At 46.4% G+C, this 8,629-nt stretch overlaps 1 non-coding gene across 1 annotated transcript; it reads left to right on the top strand.

The window, feature by feature from the left end:
- The first annotated feature begins 2,555 nt into the window (after positions 1-2,555).
- On the top strand, positions 2,556-2,640 carry trnat-ugu (transfer RNA threonine (anticodon UGU)). The gene has a single exon. It is a non-coding gene; the product is annotated as a tRNA-Thr (tRNA).
- Positions 2,641-8,629: the final 5,989 nt, after the last annotated feature.

Raw genomic sequence — 8,629 nt, 5'->3', positions numbered from 1 at the left:
TCATTAAATGATCTCGCAACAAATGCCTTTTGTGGGAGGGACTTCCATAGTTCGACCTTTCTTTGTATGAAGAAATGTTTCCTAATTTCTCACTTGAATGGCCTGGTTCCTATTTTAAGGTTTGTTCCCCTTGACCTAGACTATACCACCCCCCACCCCCCACTGCCCCCCACACCAGCCCCCACCCCCCACTGCCCCCCACACCAGCTCCCACCCCCCCCACTGCCCCCCACACCAGCCCCCACCCCCCATCCCCCATCCCTTGCCCCAGCGGAAAACGTTTCCCTCTGTCTAATCTATCAATTACCTTCACTATCCTAAATATCAGGGTCTGCCCACATGGCAGAGGGTGAGACAGGTAAACGCCCAAAGGACCCAAGGAATGTGGCAAGTTGGAAGCAAAGGGTAGTGGTCGATGGGTGTTTTTTGACTGGAAGGCTGTTCAGTGGGATTCGGGAGGGCTCAGTACTAGGTCCCGTGCTTTTTGTGTTATATATCACTGATTTAGAATTCAATGTAGGATTAAGAAGTTTGCCGATGTTATATAAATGTTGTCCGTGTGGTTTTTAGTGAGGAAGAAAGCTCCAGACTGCAGTACATTATCAATGAATTGGTCAGGTGGGCAGAAAAGTGGCAAATGGAATTCAATTCGTAGAAGTGAGAGGTAATCCATTAGGAGAGGGCTAACAGGACAAAGGAATACACAATAAATGGTAGGATATAGTGAAGCGTAAAAGAACAGAGGGACATTGGAGTGCATATCCACAGGTCCATGAAGGTAACAGTGCAGGTAGATAAGGTGGTTAAGGAGGCAATAGCAAAAGAGTGCGGATGCTGGAATCTGAAATAAAAACAATAAGTATTGGAAATTATTTCAGGTTGCCTGCTGAATATTTCCAGCCTTTTCTGTTTTTATTTCAGATGAGCTGCTGAATTTTTACAGCAGTTTGTTTTTATTATTGGTTAAAAAGTCCTAGGGAATATTTTCCCTTATTAGGCGGCAGGTGGTTAAGAAGGCAAATGGTATGTTGGCCTTCATAGCGAGAGGGTTTGAGTACAGGAACAATGTTGTATTGCTGCACTTGTACAGGGCCTTCGTGAGACCACATCTTGAGTATTATGTGCAGTTTTGGTCGCCTTATCTGAGGAAGGATGTTCTTGCCATGGAAGGAGTTCTGCAAAGATTCACCAAGCAGATAGCTGGGATGGCAGGAATGATGTATGAGGAGAGATTGGGTCGATTGGGCTTATACTCACTGGAGTTTAGAAGAATGAGAGGGGATCTCATTGAATCGTATAAGATTCTGACAGGACTGGACAGACGAGATGCAGGAACGATGTTCCCGATGGTCGGTGAATCCAGAACCAGGGGTCACTGACTAAGGATAAGGGGTAAGCCATTTAGGACAGAGATGAGGAGGAATTTCTTCACCCAGAGAGTGGTGAACCTATGGAATTCTCTACCACAGAAGGCAGTAGAGGCCAATTCATTAAACATATTCAAGAAGGAGTTGGATATATTTCTTAAGGCTAAAGGGATCAAGGGGTATGGGGAGAAAGCAGGGACCGGGTACTGAATTTGGATGATCAGCCATAATCGGATTGAATGGCGGAGCAGGCTCGAGGGGCCGAACGGCCTACTCCTGCTCCTATCTTCTATGTTTCTATGTTTCTATTACCAAGGCATAGAATTCAAGAACAGTGTGGTTATGTATGAACATTATAAATCACTAGTTAGGCCACAGCTAGAGTACTGCAGACAGTTTTGGTCACCACAGTACAGGAAAGATGTTATTGCCCTAGAGAGGGTACAGAGGAGATTTACTAGGATGTTGCCAGGACTGGAAAATTTTAGCTGTAAGTAAAGATTGGATAGGGTTGTGTTGTTATCTTTGGAGCAGAGGAGGTGGAGTGGAGACATAATTGAGGTGCATAAAATTCTGAGGGGCCTAGATACAGTGGATAGGAAGGACCTATTTCCCTTAGCAGAAATGTCAATGATCAGGGGCGTAGATTTAAAGTAACTGGTAAAATGATTAAAGAGGAGTTGACAACAACCATTTTCACACAGAGAGTGGAGCGGATCTGGAAGTCACTACCGATCACATGACTAGAAAGCACTATGGACATGTCCTTGAAGTGCTGTAACCTACAGGGCTACAGAGCCAGAGCTGGAAAGTGGGATCAGGCAAAATATCTCTTTTTCTTCCGGCAAAGACACGATGGGCCGAATGGCCTCCTTCTCTGGCGTAAATTTCTGTATTTCTATGATCTCTGCCCTTAATCTTCAATATTCCAGGGAATACAAGCGTAGATTATGTGATCTCTGCTCATAGCCTAACCCTTGGAGCCCTGGTAACACACTCGTGAATGTGCACCACACTCCCTCCCAGGTCAATATATCCTTTCTAAGGTGCAGTGCGCAGAACTGTACACAATGGCCTAACCAGGCCTCTGTACAGCTGTCACACAACTTCCTTCCATTTAAATTGTGCAGGGCAGTTGTCTAATAGATTGCACAGGTCATTTCACTGTTGAAAGGTTGCATTTGCGAAGCTGCGATGGCCGAGTGGTTAAGGTGTTGGACTTGTAAAATCCAATGGGGTTTCCCTGCGCAGGACTCGAACTCTGCTTGCAGCGATTGTACTGCAAATTCTTTATTTAATTTCATCGGTTCCCTGTGGAGATCACTAGCCCCGAAACTGATCAGAATTCCCTCCACTGCACGTTATGACACTGATTAACCCAAAGCTGTTGTTCCAATTGGAAACACTAATTTGTCATCAATTAGAAATTGTGGATTTGTTTGAAACTATTTGCAAAGATCAGTGAGAAAATTACACATAAGACAGCACGTAAATATTCCATTTAATAAAGAACCCTGCAATGTTTGGAAGGAAAAGAGTGGAAACACGGTTTGGTTTTCTAAAGTTGAACACGAATTAAAAAGTGTGTAAAACGACCACGGTAGGACTCGAACCTGCAATCTTCTGATAGCATTACAGAATTTACACCGAAGTCAGACGCCTTATCCATTAGGCCACGCAGCCACATAAATATAAAATAAACAAATCCTAATAATGAGTGATTAAACTCCGTCATTGTGTTCATTTCAATAACAACAGAGAATGCTGGAAACACTCAGCAGGTCAGGCGGCATCGAGTGAGGGAGAAACAGAGTTAACTTTTCAGGTCGAACCCTTCGTCAGAACTGGAAAAGTTTAGGGAAGAGGGATTTTTAAGCAGGGGTGGATGGAGGCGAGGTAAGAACAAAGGGAATGTCTGTGATAGAATGGAAGGCAGGAGAGATTGACTTACAAAAGGGATGATGGTGCAAGGCAAAAGGAGAGGTAATAGGACAAGTTAACGATCAAAAGATGGCTCAAGATGAGGTGTGAATGATTATGGCAGAAACATTAACAACTGTCATGTGAGGAAACATGAGAACCAATTAAAAAAATTAAAAGAAATAGAAGGGGCCAACTTATAGTCTGAAATTGTTGAACTCGATATTAAGTCCAGAAGGCTGTAAAGTGCCTAATAGAAAGATGAGGTGCTGTTCCTCGAGATTTTCACTTTGGAGAAGGACGATGTAGACATAGAAATAGGGCGGGGGGACTGTGATATGCTCGAACATATTAACATCGAGAGGGAGGAGGTAATGGCGGTTTTAGCTGGCCTAAAAATGGATAAATCCCCAGGCCCGGATGAAATGTATCCCAGGCTGCTGTGTGAGGCAAAGGAGGAGATTGCGGGGGCTCTAACACATATATTCAGGACCTCTCTGGCCACAGGGGATGTGCCAGAGGACTGGAGAACCGCTAATGTAGTACCATTATTCAAGAAGGGTAGTAGGGAAAAACCGGGGAACTACAGGCCAGTGAGCCTAACATCAGTGGTAGGAAAATTATTGGAAAAAATCCTGAGGGACAAAATTTGTCTCCACTTGGAGAGGCAAGGATTAATCAGGGATAGTCAACATGGCTTTGTCAAGGGAAGATCATGTCTGACTAATTTGATTGAATTTTTTGAGGGGGTGACTAGGTGTGTGGATGAGGGTAACACAGTGGATGTGGTATACATGGATTTCAGTAAGGCCTTCGATAAACTCCTGCACAGGAGACTGGTCAAGAAGGTAAGAGCCCATGGAATCCAGGGTGCCTTGGCACATTGGATACAAAACTGGCTTAGTGGCAGAAGGCAGAGGGTGATGGTCGAAGGTTGTTTTTGTGACTGGAAGCCTGTGGCCAGTGGGGTACCACAGGGATCGGTGCTGGGTCCCTTGCTGTTTGTGGTCTACATTAATGACTTGGATATGAATGTAAAGGGTATGATCAGTAAGTTTCCGGATGATACAAAAATTGGTAGGGTGTTAAATAGCGAGGAGGGTAGCCTCAGTCTGCAGGACGATATAGATGGGTTGGTCAGATGGGCGGAACAGTGGCAAATGGAATTTAACTCGGAAAAGTGCGAGGTGATGCACTTTGGGGGGACTAACAAGGCAAAGGAATACACAATGAATGGAAAGACCCTAGGCAAGACGGAGGGTCAGAGGGATCTGGGTGTGCAAGTACACAGATCCCTGAAGGCAGCGGAACAGGTGGATAAGGTGGTAAAAAAGGCATATGGGATACTTGCCTTCATTAGCCGAGGCATTGAATATAAGAGCAAGGAGGTTATGATGGAGCTGTATAAAACACTGGTTAGGCCACAGCTGGAATACTGTGTGCAGTTCTGGTCGCCACACTACAGGAAGGATGTGATCGCGTTAGAGAGGGTGCAGAGGAGGTTCACCAGGATGTTACCAGGGCTGGAGCGCTTCAGCTATGAAGAGAGACTGGGCAGATTGGGTTTGTTTTCCTTGGAGCAGAGGAGGCTGAGGGGGGACATGATTGAGGTGTACAAAATTATGAGGGGCATAGATAGGATGGATGCTGAGGAGCTTTTTCCCTTAGTAGAGGGGTCAATAACTAGGGGGCATAGATTCAAGGTAAAGGGCGGGAGGTTTAGAGGGGATTTGAGAAAGAACTTTTTCACCCAGAGGGTGGTTGGAGTCTGGAACTCACTGCCTGAAAGGGTTGTGGAGGCAGAAGCCCTCACAACATTTAAGAAGCATTTGGATGTGCACTTGAAATGCCATAGCATACAAGGCTACGGGCCAAATGCTGGAATATGGGATTAGATTAGACAGGGCTTGATGGCCGGTGCAGACACGATGGGCCGAAGGGCCTCTATCCGTGCTGTATTACTCTATGACTCTATGACTCGATTACGTAGAGTTTCATTGGAACAGTGTAACCGGCCAAGGAAGGAGAGATGAGAGAGGGAGTGGAGCAGATAATTATAGTGACAGGCGACCGGAAGCTCGGGGTCACACTTGCCGACTGCTCTGCAAAGCGGGCACCCAATCTGCATTTGGTGTCACAATGTAGATTCAGCGAATACAGTATACTAAATTGTAAGAAGTACAAGTAATCACTGATTCACCTGGAAGGAGTGTTTGGTGCCCTGGGCGATGGGAAGGAAGGAGGTAAAAGGGCAGGTGTTGCATCTCCTGCACTTGCATGGGATGGTGCCGGGCGAAGGAGAAGGGGTGTTGCGGTGATAGAGGAGTGGACCAGGCTGTCATGGAGAGAGCGGTCCCTTCGAAATGCTGAAAGGGGGGAGGGGAAGATGTGTTTGGTGGTGGGATCATGCTGGAGGTGGTGGAAATGCGCAGGATAATCCGTTGAATGTGGAGGCGGGTGGGGTGATAGGTGAGTACAAGGGGGGAACCCTATCATGTTTCTGGGAGTGAGCGGAAGGGGTGAGAGCCGTAGTGCGGGAAATGGAAAGGACTCGGTCGGGTGTCATGTCAACCATGGTAGAGGGGGATCCTCAGTTGAGGAAAATGGAAGACATACCGGAAACACTGGTATGGAAGGTGGCATCATCAGAACAGATGCAATGGAAACAGAGAAACTGGGAGAAAGGAATAGAATGGAATGTATAAATCCCCAGGGACTGATAATCTACATCCTAGTGTACTTAAGGAAGTGGCCCTAGAAATAATAGATGCATTGCTGGTCATCTTCCAAAATTCGATAGACCCTGGAACAGTTCCCATGGATTGGAGGGTAGCTAATGTTACCCCACTATTCAAAAAAGGTGGTAGAGAGAAAATGGGGAATTATAGACCGGTAAGCCTGACATCGGTAGTGGGGAAAATGCTATGTGCATGTGATGTTTTTGGACTTTCAGAAGGCTTTCAATAAGGTCCCGCATAAGAGATTAGCGTGTCAAGTTAAGGCACATGGGATTGGGGGCAAGGTACTGACTTGGATATATAACTGGTTGGCAGGCAGGAAGCAAAGAGTTGGAATAAATGGGTCTTTTTCCAAGTGGCAGGCAGTGACTAGTGGGGTACCGCAGGGATCGATGCTAGGACCCCAGTTATTCAAATATATATTAATGATCTAGACGAGGGAACTTGCTGTAACATCTCCAAGTTTGCAGATGACACAAAGCTGGGTGGGCATGTGAGGAGGATGCCGAGAAACTCCAATATGACTTGGACAGGTTGGGTGATTGGGAAGAAGCATGTCCGATGCAGTATAATGTGGATAAAGGCGAGGTTGTCCACTTTGGTGGCAAAAACAGGAAGGCAGATTATTATCTGAACATCAAAAGATTGGGAGAAGGTGAAGTGCAACTAGACCTGGTTGTCCTTGTGCACCAGTCCCTGAGGTAAGCATGCAGGTGCAGCAGGTGGTTAAGAAGGCAAATAGTATGTTGGCCTTCGTAGCTAGAGGGTTCGTGTACAGGAACAAGGATGTCTTGCTGCATTTGTACAGGGCCTTGCTGAGACCACATCTTGAGCATTGTGTGCAGTTTTGGTCACCTTATCTGAGGAAGGATGTTCTTGCCATGGAGTGAGAGCAGTGAAGATTCACCAGACTGATACCTGGGATGGCAGGGATGATGTATGAGGAGAGATTGGGTCGATTGGTCTTATACTCGCTGGAGTTTAAAAGAATGAGAGGTGACCTCATTGATACTTATACAATACTAACAGGACTAGACAGACTAGATGCAGTAAGGATGTTCCCGATGGCCGGGGATTCCAGAACCAGGGATCACAGTCTAAGGATAAGGGGTAAGCCATTTAGGACAGGGATGAGGAGGAATTTCTTCATCCAGAGAGTGGTGAACCTCTGGAAATCTCTACCACAGGAGACAGTGGAGGCAAATTCATTAAATATATTCAAGAAGGAGTTAGATATATTTTTTAAGTAAAAGGGACCAAGGGATATGGGGAGAAGGCAGGGACAGGGTACTGAATTTGGATGATCAGCCATGATCTCATTGAATGTTGGAGCAGGCTCGAGGGGCCGAATGGCCTACTCCTGCTCCTATCTTCTATGTCTCTATGTTTCTATGAGTCCTTACAGCAAGCGCGGTGGGAGGACGTGTGGTCCAGGTAGCAGTGGGAGTCAGTGGGCATATAGTGGATGTTGGTCGATAGCCTATCCCCAGAAATGGAGACAGAGAAGTCGAGGAAGGGAAGGGAAGAGTCGGATATGGACCATGTGAAGGTGAGGGAAGGGTGGAATTTGGAAGCAAAATGAAAGAAATTATCTTGTTCAGGGCGAGTGCAGGAAACAGCACCAATACAGTCATCGATGTATCGGAAAAAGAGGGACCTGAGTAGGACTGGAACAAATAATGTTCCACATATCCCACAAAAAGGCAGGCATAGCTAGGGCCCATGCAGGTACCCATAGCAACACCTTTAATTTGGAGGAAGTGAGTGGAATCAAAGGAGAAGTTGTACAATGTGAGAACAAGTTCAGTCAGGCGGACGAGGGCGGTGGTGGATGGGGACTGGTGAGGCCTCTGTTCAAGGAAGAAGTGGAGCCGCTTAACGCCGTCCTGGTGGTGGATGGAGGTGTAGAGAGAATGGACATCCAGAGTGAAAAGGAGACATTTGGGGCCAGGAAACTGTAAACTGTTAAAATACGGAGGGTGTTGAAAAAGTCGCACATGTAGGTGGGAAGGGACTGGACAAGTCGAGAAAAAATAGAGTGAAGATAGGAAGAAATCAGTTCTGTGGAGCAAGAACAGGCTGCAACAATTGGTCAACCAGGGCAGTCCTGTTTGTGGATCTTGGGAAGGATACAGAAGTGTGCAGTGCAGTGTTGAGGAACTGAGAGGTTGGCGGCCATGGGGGGAAGATTTCCAGAGGAGATGAGGCCAGTGACAGTCTTGGAAACAATTGCTTGATGTTCAGTAGTGGGGTCATGGTCCAGGGGGAGGTGGGAGGAGCTGTCAGAGAGTTGCCGTTCAGCCTCCAAACAACAACAGCACCACCTTTGTCAGCAAGTTTAATGACAATGTTAGGGTTGGATCGGAGAGAGCGGAGTGCTGCAAGTTCAGTGGGAGTTAGGTTGGAGTGGGTGAGGGGAGCAGGGAACTGGAGATGGCCGATGTCATTTCAGTCTCATTCTTTGCACTCCAAACCAACAGAGATAGTAGACAATGGCAATGCAGTAGATGTAATTTATCTGGATTTTCAGAAGGCCTTCGATAATGTACCCCATAATAGACTGATGAACAAGGTCTGAGAATTCAGAGTCAGGTGAGAAGTAGC

The sequence above is a fragment of the Somniosus microcephalus genome, unplaced genomic scaffold (assembly GCF_052327205.1).
Source record: "Somniosus microcephalus isolate GS21.2 unplaced genomic scaffold, FLI_Smic_1.0 unresolved_chr8, whole genome shotgun sequence".
In the NCBI taxonomy this organism is placed as follows: Eukaryota; Metazoa; Chordata; class Chondrichthyes; order Squaliformes; family Somniosidae; genus Somniosus; species Somniosus microcephalus.
The sequence above is the reverse complement of the archived record's forward strand: the minus strand, read 5'-3'. Positions and strand labels throughout refer to the sequence as shown.